The 14568-nt window shown below is 42.5% G+C and overlaps 1 long non-coding RNA gene across 3 annotated transcripts; it reads left to right on the top strand.

Moving 5' to 3' along the window:
* Positions 1-1849: 1849 nt before the first annotated feature.
* On the top strand, positions 1850-4415 carry LOC147977279 (uncharacterized). 3 transcript variants are annotated; one of them, XR_015601826.1, is made up of 5 exons: positions 1850-2353; positions 2495-2628; positions 2991-3091; positions 3893-3950; positions 4103-4415. It is a non-coding gene; the product is annotated as an uncharacterized LOC147977279 (long non-coding RNA). The 3 variants fall into 3 exon arrangements; XR_015601825.1 differs by having other exon boundaries at positions 1862-2230; XR_015601827.1 differs by lacking the exon at positions 2495-2628 and having other exon boundaries at positions 1863-2230.
* The last annotated feature ends 10153 nt before the right edge of the window (positions 4416-14568 follow it).

The following is a 14568-nucleotide window of genomic DNA, read 5'->3' on the forward strand; positions in this document are numbered from 1 at the left end:
TGTGAAAGTTGGGAGCTTATGTACAAGAAGAACCCTTTATATAGGTAACCATGAAAGTAGCTGGGGGCAACCTGGAAGTTACCACTTGTATACCGGGCTAAGAGCAACTCTAATGGATCCAACATATTGGCGTAATCCACAAAAATCATACCGGCAAGCGGCTTATGGGCTAAAAAAATACTAGCAGAGCCCGCATCTTGGTCCGCCCCGCATATTTTTTTATTGGGAACCTAAAATCGTCCACCTTGGAATGGTATATGTACGGGATCTGGGATTGCATTTCCTAGATCCTACAAACCCTTTTCGTAGAAGAATGGGGAGGCACAGAAGAGTAGAGAGTGGTCTTACCAGCGTCGGCCATCCGCCCTGGTATGCAGAGGAGGGAGGTCCGGAGGTGACTGTGATGCGTCCTTTTTCGTCTTGCTTGGATGCTCCTAGACTGGTCAACGAAAGGGAATTCTGGTCAGTGTTGTACTGGAGCGAAGGGAGGTCGAAGTTGAACCAGGCGGGATAGCAAACAAAAGAGGCTAGCTCTTGCGAGTTAGAGAAGCATGCTCCATTTAGCCGGCGGGATAGCAGACCAAGGACGCAAAATGGTTCTAGCGAGTTATCTTCAACCTTAATGTTTGTTATATTAATGAGTAGATCATAATCTCACGCTTATAGTAAATCCACATTGGTCATACCACATCACAATTAAACTTATGGTTTGATCGATTGCATTGCTAGGGCACACAATTATAGTGTGCTCCGGACACCCTTACCGTGACACTGGCAGTAACCAGTAGCCCCTGTCCATGTCGTTTGACGTGGGTTATAAATAGTGTTTCGTCGATCTACTTTGATCTAGAGTACATTCCAATATCCTCTAGAATGTCCCTGTTTTGATGAGCCTCGACTTAGTCTCTTATATAGGTAGGCAAGGGTTGGTAGTTTCGTAACTAGTTAAGGGGGATACGATTAGATGATCCCGAGATTAAGGGAAACCTACGTATCATAATTGATGAATCTCTCACATAGCACATCCACCCTTATCCCCTCCAAGCTCCCCGCTTTGAGGATACCGTTTTGAAAAAAGGAAAGAAAAAGAATACAAATGCAATAAATGCAATCCTTTCGCATCGAGTCGTTTTATGTGTACTAGTTGTGAGGAAAAAAATACTTAACTTGCAATATGATAATTATAAAAAACATCCTTCACAAAATGAGGTGTCATGTATGAACATTCATGACCTTTCAAGGTGATTGTCATATTCATTGCATAGTTTATGATATTGTGTCCAAATTAGGCACATAGGTGCGTCTTGCCATTACAAACAATGTTGACAACTAGAGTTTCTATTTTTTTGTAAAAAAAATCTTTTCTATTTCTTAGTGTGAACAATGGGTATTTTTTGAAGCAAGTACAAAAAGTGGATGCAAAATGGTACCACTCCAATTTTCACAGAAAGTAGACCATATTTGAAGGACAATTCCCAAGTATCATGGATTTTTTTTAGATTTTTAACTACTTTCACACGTTTTGTGCATATAATTCAAATTGAAATTGTAAGTGTATAAAAATGTTATCAAATTTTTGGTCAAAAAATCATATTTAAAATCCTTTAAACAATGTGTAGGCCTTATTAAGAAACAGAAGAGATGAAAGAGAAAAGGAAAGAAAGAAAAGAAAAAGGAAAGAAAGAAAAGAAAAAAGGAAAAAATATTAATTATTTTTGTCAAGTGTAAAAATATTGCACTAAAAAATATTATGTGTTCTGATTGGTCAGGGTAACGCTCCCACGGATGACGCGTCATAACCATTGGATTTGAGTAGATCCAACGGCTGAGGACCTGCGGGTGCCCTATACTTTATCTCCTCTCTCTCTCTCTCCTTATCCCTTCACACGCACGCCTAGCAATCGAAGCCGCCGCATGCCACGCCGCAAATCACCGCCGCAAGCCTGAGGGCCTCATGCCGCCGCCGCTCGCCCCGCCGACGCAACCCTGGGCCCCGGGGTCATTCCCTCCTCCCCACGAGGTTCGAGGAGGCCCGAGTAGGCGGCCATGAGGAGCGCGCAACCGCCAAAGCCATGGGCAGATCCAGCCAGCGTCGTCGGCAGCCATCCCTCCCTCCGGCGGCCATGAAGAATTGAAGAGGCTTGAGCAGAACAAGCGCATGGACGGTGCGCACCTCCCGCGATAGGAGGTCCTCGTCATCTGCTTGCATCCACGAGGAATCGGTCCATATGTAAGCTAGCTTCCACAATAATCCATCCAATAGGTTGCTTGCTTGTATGTGTACTAGTGGAAACGGGAGCAAGATGCGAGGTCAGCGTCGAGGGTACATGCATGCTGCTAATTGATTCTCCTGGTAATAATAGCAGTACGTGTTTTTCCCGTGGTGGAGATGTACATACGCGGATACTCGTCACATATCCATACATACTTTAATACTCTCAAACTGTGACGCACACATACATGCCTGAATAACTGTGTGATTTTTTTAATTCAGCTAAATAGGTCTACCTAGTGTCAACTTCGGCAAAGGCTTGCCCCTTTGCCTAGTGTTGCACTCAGCAAACTACGTCCATCAGATTGGGTAGTAGATATTATGAAGAGCAACACGGACATCTACTTTACTGACGGGTAATGTAGTTGTAATACATAGTGCTTTTCATGGCAAGGGTTCTAGTAGATGTATGATCATTTTAGTGTAGTACATCCCAATAATCACTATGAAAATATAGCAGATGCTTGTCTATTCATTTCCACTTTAATTCTTATATTTCTCGTATCTCAATCTCATCTGCTAGTTTGATATAATCAAATGGGTGATAGCATCACCTTGTACCAAGTACCCATCCTGGTTACTTTTTTATTTTGGTAAATGTAAGATACCATCACCTTTTACCAAGTATCCATCCTGGTTTTACTGCGTGCTTATAGTCTATAGTTCTTGGCTGTACACCTATTTCTGCCTCAAGTTATTTACCATTCTACTCTTACAGAATGTTTGTGGGGAGCTCGGTTAGTGTCGATGCCTCAAGGGCTTATGCATAGCAATTCCATGCTGCTTAAAGCCACAGTAATCATGGATACTGGTCTCCAGGTATATGTTTATGCAGTCATATCGACGTGCTCGTTGACAATTCGTATAGAATGTTTATATTCTTTATAACTTTGCCATGGAATGTCTACTGTTAGACATCTTGCGGGTACTTTGGTTAAGTACTAGAAAGCACATACACAGACACATGCCCAACACGACAACAAGCACACACATACAGCACAACACAGCACAACACAAGCACAACACAGATGCTCTGCTCCTGATTTCTCAATAGTATGATGATGCTTTGCTCAACCACTCTTAACTTTTTTGCACTGAGTGTCACTTTGCATATGCTTGCTCATGTAGTGACCTGATTGACAGTTGTTTGTGTTGCTTTGTTCAACTAATGTCCAGATACAACAAGTTAGTCTTGATTTGTACAAGAGCTAAGTAGAATTGTCTCAACTCTTTTTTTTTTGTGGTTGCTTGCCACACATTAGTTTAGTGCAATAGCTTAATACAATAGTGTGGCAGTTTACTACTATGTGGGATTAAATGGGGTTATTTGGGCAAGCAAACACAACAAGGTTGATTGTAGGCTGCCCACAAACACCAGCATAACACATGCTTGCTGGTGTGGGTATTCCTCCATTAGTCCCACTTGCAGCCTGAATGTGTATCCTAAATATTCTTCATGCAAATTATGTTATCATTGTCGTTGAATAATAATATTGGTCATCATATAGGTTGTATCCATAGTAGTTTTAAAGACTTTAACATATCCAAACAAGCGGAATGTTGCATATGCTACTATTCGGAGTATTTTTCTAGAAACTAAGGTTGCTGATATTTAATTAGGTGCCGATTCTGCACTTGTGTACTTAGATGAACCTGTTCTGGATAATGAGTTAGTAAGGTAAGTTTCTGATTGCAAGAGAATTGATGATGCTTTTACTTTAGGATACTTAATTGTCCGACCTTCAGCTTTTGAAGTTGGAGTCTTTTCTTCCATATTCCAAAATTATATTTGTGTACATTTAATCTATAAGGTCCATTTATCTTTTGCAGATTCGAAAGAAGCATAATTGAGTTGGAGCTGAATTCTTCGGTTGGATGAAACAAATATAATTGGAGGATTTTACTTAGCAATACCCGTACTTTACATTGATAGATTGAAAAATGTAATACCATTCAGAACATTTTTTTCTTTGGTCGAATTGATGCAAATGCTATGGTGTAATATTCTCCATAGACGTGTTCTCTATTGTAAAATTGATATGAATGATATGTTGTTCAACCAATAACATTGGTATTTATTTATTGTAATGCATATGTATCCTACACTCATGTATATTCATAATAAATACCTTGATATTTTCAATTTGGGTATGTGTAGTGCTTCAATTTCTCTTATCATTTTAATGGTGCCAAGCATCATAACAGAATAATTAACTATTTGAGCAGTTGTAGTGATTTTATTAAATAAATGTAGATTCCATAAAATGGCTATCAACTTTTGTGGTTAATAAATAAAAAATATATTAATTTTGTTGCCATACTAGTGTAGTAGTCTTACTATAGTCACAAAATGTGTTACCATTGTTGTCTTATGATATTTGAATATTATGTTACAAGTTGTGTTACTGTAGTTACAAAAACATGTTACCACAATGTTCTATGGCTACAAAATGTGTGTTACTATTGGTGTTATTATACTAACCAAAATGTGTTACCAACGCATTTCGGTAACACATAATATGCATGTTACTATAATGTAATTGTAACACAATTTTTAAGATATGGTAACAATTACTATATGTGACAGTGGACACCACTTAGTAACACGGTCTAATGGAACACGTTTCAAAATGTGTTACTATGTGGTCTAGTAACACTGTTTTGGGCCTATAGTAACATAACACTATGTTACTAAAGCTTTGTCCTGTTGTAGTGAGACACTTTCGGAGATACCCGTAGTGTACCTTTATAGCCACCCAGTTACATTAAGACGTTTGGTACACCCAAAGCATTCCTACGGTATCCGGGAGTTGCACAATCTCATGGTCTAAGGAAATGATATTTGACATTAGAAAAGCTTTAGCATACGAACTACACGATCTTTGTGCTAGGCTTAGGATTGGGTCTTGTCCATCACATCATTCTCCTAATGATGTGATCCCGTTATCAACGACATCCAATGTCCATGGTCAGGAAACCGTAACCATCTATTGATCAATGAGCTAGTCAACTAGAGGCTTACTAGGGACATGGTGTTGTCTATGTATCCACACATGTATCTGAGTTTCCTATCAATACAATTATAGCATGGATAATAAACGATTATCATGAACAAGGAAATATAATAATAACTAATTTGTTATTGCCTCTAGGGCATATTTCCAACAGCACATACCACAGGAAGTCGAGCGCAGGGACAGCAATGGACCACGGGCCGTGGCGCTACGGCCCGAACGGGCGACGCAGCAGCGGCGGGCGGGTGGGTCGGGGCGACGGCGGGAAGATCTCAGGGCGGCAGCGGGGACCGCTGGCCGTGGCGATGCGGCCCGAAGGGACGACGCAACGGTAGCGCACAAGTCGGTGCAACCGCGGGGGCGGCCTCGGGCGGCGGAGAGACCACGTGCCACGCTCGCTACGGCCTGATGGGGCAACACAGCGGCAGTGCGAGGGTCGGTGCAGCCATGAAGATGGCATGGATCGGACGTCCTCGAGGCGGCGGTTGACTGCGGGCCGCGGCATAAAGCCCAAAGGGGCGACGCAGCGGCAGCACGCGGGTCGATGCAGCTGCGGGGAGAACCACGTGGCGGCGGCACTGCGGCCCGACGGGACAACGCAACGGCAGCCCATTGCTCGATCGGTGGAGGGCACGCTGAACTCGGGGACGATCTTCACAGGACCTGCGGAGGCGCGTGCAACCAACGGGCTAGGTCGTGCGTGCTGCGTAGATGGGACGGATCGCGGTGCCGAGCGGGTGATCAAGCCGATCGCGCATGAGGTCGGGGACGCCGCTCGGTGGAGGTGCGGTGGCGGCGGAGTCTGAGATGAAACCAGTGACGATGGACGGCGTGGTACGACGTGCGGACGAGTGCATCAGCACCGACACCCGGGCAGCCAAAGCAGCACCAGCGCCCGGGCAGCGAGGCCCGAGCGACCAACGGAGCAACAACACCCGAGCGGAGTGATACGTCTTCAAAGTATCTATAATTTTTGATTTTTCCATGCTGTTATATTATCATTCTTGGATGTTCTACAATCATTTTATAGTCATTTTATATCATTTTTGGTACTAACCTATTGAGATAGTGTCCAGTGCCAGTTGTTGTTTTCTGCATGTTTTTTATATCGCATGAAATCAATACCAAACGGAGTCCAAACGCAGCGAAACTTCTGGAGGATTTTTTTTGGGGGCTAGAAGACATCCAATGGGCCAGAAAAGCACCTGGGGGGAGCTCCGAGGGGAGCACAACCCACCTGGGCGCGCCTGGAGGCCTAGGCGCGCCCAGGTGATTGTGCCCACCTCGGGTGCCCCCTGAACCGCCTCTTTGCTCTATAAATACCCCAATATTCCAGAAACCCTAGGGGAGTCGACGAAAATCAATTCCAGCCGCCGCAGAGTCTAGAAACACCAGATCCAATCTAGACACCATCTCGGAGGGGTGCATCATGTCCATTGGTGCCTCTCCGATGATGCGTGAGTAGTTCTTTGTAGACCTACGGGTTCGTAGTTAGTAGCTAGATGGCTTCCTCTCTCTCTTTTGATTATCAATACAATGGTCTCTTGGAGATCCATATGATGTAAGTCTTTTTGCGGTTGTTTGTTGGGATCCGATGAGCTTTGAGTTTATGATCAGATCTATGTTTTTATCCATGAAAGTTATTTGAGTCTTCTTTGATCTCTTATATGCATGATTGATTATAGCCTCGTATTTCTTCTTCGATATTTAGGTTTTGTTTGGCCAACTTGATCTATTTATCTTGCAATGGGAAGAGGTGCTTTGTGATGGGTTCGAGCTTACGATGCTTGATCCCAGTGATAGAAACGAAAACGACACTTATGTATCATGAGTATTAAGGATAACAAGATGGGGTCCATTTCTACATAAATAAATCTTGTCTACATCATGTCATCGTTCTTATTGCATTACTCAGTTTCTCCATGAACTTAATATACTAGATGCATGTTGTATAGCGGTCGATGTGTGGAGTAATAGTAGTAGATGCAGACAGGAGTCGGTCTACTAATCTTGGACGTGATGCCTATATATTGATCATTGCCTGGATATCGTCATGATTATTTGAAGTTCTATCAATTGCCCAACAGTAATTCTTTTCCCACCGTTTGCTATTTTTCTCAGGAGATGCCACTAGTGAAACCTACGGCCCCCGGGTCTCTCTTTTCATCATATTTGCCTTTGCGATATATTTTCCTTTGCATTTATTTTCAGATCTATTAAACCAAAAATACAAAAATACCTTCCTGCAATTTATTTCTTCCGCGATCTATTTATCCTATCCACCACTTTTACCTCACGTTATTTGCCTATCTTGAGGTGCCGTACCCGAAAGGGATTGACAACCCCTTTAACACGCCGGGTTGCGAGTATTTGTTATTTGTTTGCAAGGGCCGTTTACGTGGTGTGAGGAGGTTATCCTACTGGTTCGATAACCTTGATCTCATCACTGAAGGAAATACCTACCGTCGCTATACTGCATCATCCCTTCCTCTTTGGGGAAATACCGACGTAGTTCTAGCAGACATCACAAAGGCAGCCAACGAGCCTGACGCAGCCGGGGATGAGGCCGGCGTGGCAGACCGCAGGGCCGCGCCGTGCAGATGCAACGGAGGCGGGTGGCGTGGATCAACGGGTGGGCCGGAGTGCGAACGGCGGCTATGATGGGCTGCCGCATGGCGCCAGGCCGCCGGGGTCGGAGCGATGTAGGTGTACCGGTCAGAGAGGGCGGTGAAGGCCGGCGTAGATCGACGAGCGGGCTGGCGCGCGGACGACGACCATGAGGGGCCGCCTGTCGCGCGAGGCCGTCGGGTCGGTGAAGATCCTGCTGGTTGCGCCAGTGTCGGAGTAGAGGCGCACGGGGGTCGACGGCGGGGGCGGCGAGCGACGCAAACCGATCAAGCATAGATCGGAAAACCAAAAAGAAAACACCGATCAAAACGACCGGTGAGAGAGCGAAAAAACCTGAAGCAAGGGATCAAGAAATGGACTCTCTAGGGCATGGGCGGCGCGGCCCCCGGCGGCGGTCATGAAGGCCGACCGCCCCGGGGGCGGCGCGCGGGTGCGGAAGCGGTGGGCGGTGGCTAGGGTTTGGACTGGTTGGGCTGATACAATGTTAGAAGGGAGAGACAGGGATTGGTGAAATAGTCTGTTGTATTGCTTGAGCCTCGTTGGCATGTATATAGGAGTACAATAATCAACTTGGAGTACAAGACAAGGCAGGACAAATTCTAATCTATCTTATGTTTCCTTACTGAATCAATATACTCAACACAAAGAAATACGTGGTTGTGGGCTTCCCTGCGTTGGATAAGGCCGAGATGAGGAGCGTCACGTGGGGCCCAGTGGACGCGTCTCGCTCTTTCGGACCTCCTATGCGCAGCTTATTGCGGCAAGGAGTCGCAGTTTCGCATCGGAGACGACTCACCTGGGCCGGCCCACTATCTCTCCTCCGTAGAATGAAAAATCACAAAAATGAAAAGAGCGTTAACAAGGAATCGAACCGGCGAACTGCTGCAGATGTGCATCGCCCGCTCGCCACTACGACACGCGAGCTACTCTAACAAATATGCAGCGGTAGCATTAAAGAACCTGAACGAGTCCATAGCCACTGTAGTAATTGAGGTTTATTGCATACAATTACATATTAAAACTTCTGTAGCTTTTTTAAATTTGTGACTGACAAACCGCCCGCTCGCCACTGTAGTAACTGACAAAGATGAACATTTTTTTAATTTGTGAACAAATTTTGAAAACTGTAGCTTTTTTAGAATATGTGAACAAATTTGGACAACAGGAACATTTTTTGAAATTCCAAATATTTTAGAATTTGCGAATAAAAATTGAACATGCGAACAAATTCTGAATTTATCCACAAATTTTAAAAAATGAACATTTTTTGAATATGTGAACAATTTCTAAAACGAAAATATGTTTTTGAATTTGCAAACAAATTTGCAAAATGGGAATAATTTTTTAAATTCCAGAACATTTTTGAATTTGCGAACAAAATTTGGAAACACTAACATTTTTTTTATGAAATTACCAAACATTTTTTATTTGTGAACAAAATTTAAATATGTAAACATTTTTTGAATCTGTGAACAAATGTTTGAAAATGGGAACTTTTTTGAAAACAAATATTTTTTGGTTTGTAACAAAATTTAAAAAGGTGAACATTTCTTGATTTATCTGGCATTTTCTCAAACGGAGCAAACATTTTTTGATTTACCAAACATTTTCTGAACCGAAGCGAACAAATTTCGAAATTACTTTATAACAATTTGTGAACAACATTTGAAAAAAGGAAAAAAAAATGTAAACATGAACAAAATTTGTAAAAGGCGAACATTTTTTGTATAAAAGAACTATTTTTGAGAAAGAGAAAAGGTGAACATATTTTTAGGTCTGTGAACAATTTGTGAGAAACGGAACATTTTCTTATTTGGTGATTTTTTTTGAAACGAGAACATTTTCTAAATTTATGAACAAAATTTAAAAATGGGAACATTTTTTAAATTTTCGAACATTTTCCATGAATCTCAAACAAAATATTCAGAATTCACAGTTTATTAGAAATTGTAGCTATTTTTTCAAATTAGTATACATTTTTCAAAAATGTGAACATAATTTGAAAATAGGAACAAAATTTTGAATTCTGAACAACATTTGAAATTTACAAACATTTTTGGAAAAAAGTAAAATATACTTGAAAACTGAAAAAAGGAAACGAAAAGGGAACAGAAGAAAAAGGAAACAGTAAAAAGAGGAACTAATATCACGAGGAAAAAAAGGTTCCAAACTAGAACGAACGAACTGGTTGAATGGGCCGGCCCAGTAGGTTCGTTGGTGCCATTCCCTTTGTGCGATACAGCGACAATTTGCCGCAACGCGCGGCAAATAGGGATTTCCTCGCTCTTTTTCATTCGATTTAAAACAAACCTTTTCCTTTAACAAAGGCAGCTATTGATCGAGGGAGCTCCTTGTTTTTTTAGGTGAATCGAGGGAGCTCCTAGTCGGCGCTAGCAGCCGATTTAAGAATGCGTGGGTTGCAAGGTTTGAACACAAGACCTCACGAACCACATACGGGAGCACCAACCATAACGCCATTAAACACTTATTATTTTCGTCTACTGCGTTTTATTCTTTCTGCAGCTCGCAAAGCGCCAGACCATTGCGCAAACCTTTTTTTTTTCTGTTTCTCTTTTTCTATAACGGTTTTGTTGGACTTTTTTGCCAAATATGTGCACTTTTCGAGAAAAGAATCAAAGGTTTTTTTTTAAATGCACAAGCTTTTTAAAAATTAAAAATTAATTGTTTTTTTAAAGTTCATCAAATTTGAAGAAAGTTCATCGAATCCTCAGTTTTCGAGTCGCTCGACTAGTCGACGAGTCGCAGTTTCAGGGCCGACTCAGCCTCTCGACTCAACTCCTGGGATGAGTCAAGCGACTCGCGCGACTAGTCACGACTAGTCGTTGTTTCTTGGTCGAGCGACACACTTATTTTGGGCCCCATCTGCCGTCAAAGGTCTCTGCTACTGCTTGTTCCTCGATGCATCATCGCCGTGGCTGCTTCTGGGACTTGGAGACGACGACCCCAACGTCCCCCAGTACTCCGACAAGCATCCCTTCATGCACCTGCTTCCACCGTTGCTTTCCCTTGACGGATCTACTCTGCTGTTGAGGAAGAACGGATGCTGCGGTGAGGGAGAATCAGAGAAGGCTAGGGTCATGAGGAGAAGGGATGAGTTTTAGGGTTGCATGCTAGTACAACAAGGAAAGAGAGCAGAATGTGTGTGGCAGCTGTGGTGAGGGAGGAGGGAGTGTCGATGGTGGATTAGGTCACGGGAGGAGTATATAGCTACTAGATGGGCTTTTGGGCCACATGGAAGTGCATAACTAGTAGCCCATCTCTCAGTCTTTCCTGTTTTCTTTGGGCTTTTGCTCCCCTCCCCTTGGCTGCTGCTGCTGTTGTGCACTTGTGCTCCTTCCCTGAGTGTTGGTGCTTAACTCACGTCGACTCGTCGACCGTGAGTCTAGAATAGTCATGACTAGTCTAGAGTCGCCCCCCCCCACCCCCGCGAGTGACACGTCGACTCATCAACTCGAAAACCTTGATCGACTCTGGAAAAAAAGTTCATCGAATTTGAGAAAAGTTCATCAAAACTGGAAAAAAACGTTCATCGAATATGAGAAAAGTTCATCATAATTAAAAAAAGTTCATCGAATCTGAAAAAAGTTCATCGATTTTGAAAAAAGTTCATCGGATTTGAAAAAAAGTTCATCAAATTTGAAAAAGTTCATCAAATTTGAAAAAATAGTTCATCGGATTTGAAAAAAAATTCATCACATTTGAAAATTTTCATCGAATTTGGAAAAATAGTTAATCGAATTTGAAAAAACAAACATCAAATATGAAAAAAAAGATAGTTCATCAAATTTGAAAAAAAAGGTCATCGATTTAAAAAAAACTTCAACGCTTTTGAAAAAAGTTAATCGAATATGAAACAAAGTTCATCACTATCGAAAAATGGTTTTATGAATTTTTAAAAAACCATGCATTAAAGAAAAGAAAAAGGATGAGAAAAAAGAAAAAAAAGAAAAGAAGTAAAACCGAACTGAAGGATGGAATAAAGGAGAAAAGTAAAGGAAAATTGCACGAGAGGTGGATGGCTGTAAGGTTAGAGCATAGCGCTCGCAGCCGAGTGGTGTGCGCTGCAGGCGCCCGTTAGCCCGTTAGCAAAATGCCTTGTAACGGGCGCCTGCAGCGCCAAATAGGGTTTGACAAGTGTTGGACCGAATACCCAATACTGTGCAGGGCCAAGTCCACGTGCGGCCCATCTCTGGCAAGCAGTCGTTTCAAACGATCTGCTCTTGCGGAAAATCCTATATGCCGCATATTGCGTCAAGATGTCGAGGCTTCGCACAAGATTCAGCAGGGAGCGACGCGATCTGGGCCGTCCCGTTAGAGGTTGACTTAGGGCGTGTTCGGTACTCCTCCGTGGCCGCAAAATCCTGAACTCCACCGCCAGCTTCCGAGCGCCAGCTTCTCATGTGAAATTCTGGAGCCAGCGATCTGTTCGGTGCACCAAAACCTGGAGCCAGCGTCCTGTTCATTTGGGCTGACCTCGTTTAGTGTACTAGGCCTCGGGATGGCCCATAGGCCTGGTCGGCTAGCGAATCGGTACGTGAGGAACTCACTTGGCGAGCGAACCGGTACGTGAGGAACTCACTTGGCGGTGGCAAGGGGCTGGTAATATCCATCAACTCCAGCTTCTCTTTTTTGTGGGAGCTCGGTTTGTCCACCTCTGCGAATCCTCTTTTTTACACTACGCTCGCCGCTAGCTTCTCTCGCTAAACTCCAGGCGCTGGAGCGTTCGGTCAAACTCCAGAGTTGGAGCCGAAGGAGCCAGGAGTTGGAGGGCTCCCGAACACGCCCTTAGCAACGGTTTTCTCCAGTTTTGGAAAGCTTCTAGAAGGTTCCCTGAATGTGTTTTTCCTTTTTCCTATTTTTTTGTGGCGGTTTTCATTTCGGTTTTTCTTTCCGTTTCTTTTTTTATTTTCGTTTTCGTTTTTATCTTTGCTGTTTCTTTATTCCTTTTTGTTTTTTTGGAAAATTTCAAATTTTATTCAGATTTTCAAAAAATGTTCGTCTTAACAAAATTTGTTCAGAATTTAAAAAATGTTCACATTTCAAAAAATGTGCAGGAATTTTTAAAAAATCCTGTTATAAATTGTTCACAAATTCAAATTTTGTTCAGATTTTCAAAAAATATTCCTCTTCACAAAATTTGTTCAGAATTTTAAAAAATGTTCATGTTTAAAAAAATGTGCAGGAATTTCAAAAAAAATCTTCCTGTTATAAATTGTTTACAAATTCAAATTTTGTTCAGACTTTCAAAAAAAATGTGCAGGAATTTTAAAAAAAATCTTCCTGTTATAAATTGTTCACAAATTCAAAAAATGTACAGGAATTCCAAAAATGTTCCTATTTTTAAAAATTAGTTCACAAATTCGACAAAAAGTTCACGTTCTGTTAAAATTTGTTGAAAATTCAAAAAATGTTCATGATCCCAAAATCTGGTCTGAAATTTTTGAAAGTTTGTGGTTGCAATTTTTTGTTCGGAATTTGATGAAAAGTTCCATTTTTGAACATTTTGTTAATAAATTGTTAAAATCTTCGTAGTTATAAATTTTTGTTCAAATTTTATGAAATGTTCCTTTTTTAATTATTTGTTCAAAAATTCAAAAAATGTTCAAAGTTTCAAAAAAAAATCATAATTTCATAATTCGTATATGTATTGAAAAAATGTTTCTTTTGCCGAAAATTGTTCAGAAATTCAAAAAATGTTTGCACATGTTCGAAGTATACACTTTAAAGAAGTACGCTTAAGAAAAACTATCACTGCAAATTCCAGTTCACGACGTTAACTGATTGAAATTTGGTGCAGTTGAGCAGCCCGGTTCTACGCTAAAACTAGTTCTTTAGATGCGCTGCGTTTAAAAGACCACGCATATTTTGACGTTTTAAACGCAACGCATCTACCGGCCCTAACTCCGGATGAATGAAAGCGTTCAAAGTTAGGGCCGGTAGATGTACCTTAGGATTGGTCCACGGCAAGGACGGACGGATGGCCGAGCCATCGAAGAACCTCGACATGATTCGCCGCCGCCCCAAGACCCTCCCATGCCGGATCTGATCCTGGAACGACCACGTCCACCAATGCCACGACCTCCTCCTCGGAATAACCTACGGCCGAAGACTCCATCGGACTTGCCGCCGACCCGCCGGCCGGCTGGTGGTGACGCCAGACCGGGCTGGGTCAGTCGCCATTCGCCAGTGGGACGATGCGTCCGTAGCTGAAAAGCCAGCAGTTCCTAATATACCACCTACTAATGAGTAGTTGAGCATCAGCAGAGATCCTCACAGGATAGGACTTGCCAAGAGCTAGCAGAGGAAACAGAGTAGCAAAGCTGCGGTGCGCTGCTTATTACTCCCTCTGTAAACAAATATAAGAGCGTTTAGATCACTACTTTAGTAATCTAAACGCTCTTATATTTCTTTACGGAGTGAGTACATGGCTTAAATCTTGACTTTTGGACAAGTGAACTGAGCTCGACTGTACTGGACAGTTTATGGTGCTGGGACAAGCGGCGGGAGGTGATGCCGTGCAGCTAGATATCATCGCAGTAGCATGCACCGGAGGCCATCCGGGCAGCACAACCAGTCATTCCGCCGTGACCATATACCTGTATGATGCTGCTGCAGCCACATGCCATGAACTGT

Source organism: Triticum urartu, chromosome 4A (assembly GCF_056163025.1).
Source record: "Triticum urartu cultivar PI428250 chromosome 4A, HENAU_Tu73, whole genome shotgun sequence".
Classification (NCBI taxonomy): Eukaryota; Viridiplantae; Streptophyta; class Magnoliopsida; order Poales; family Poaceae; genus Triticum; species Triticum urartu.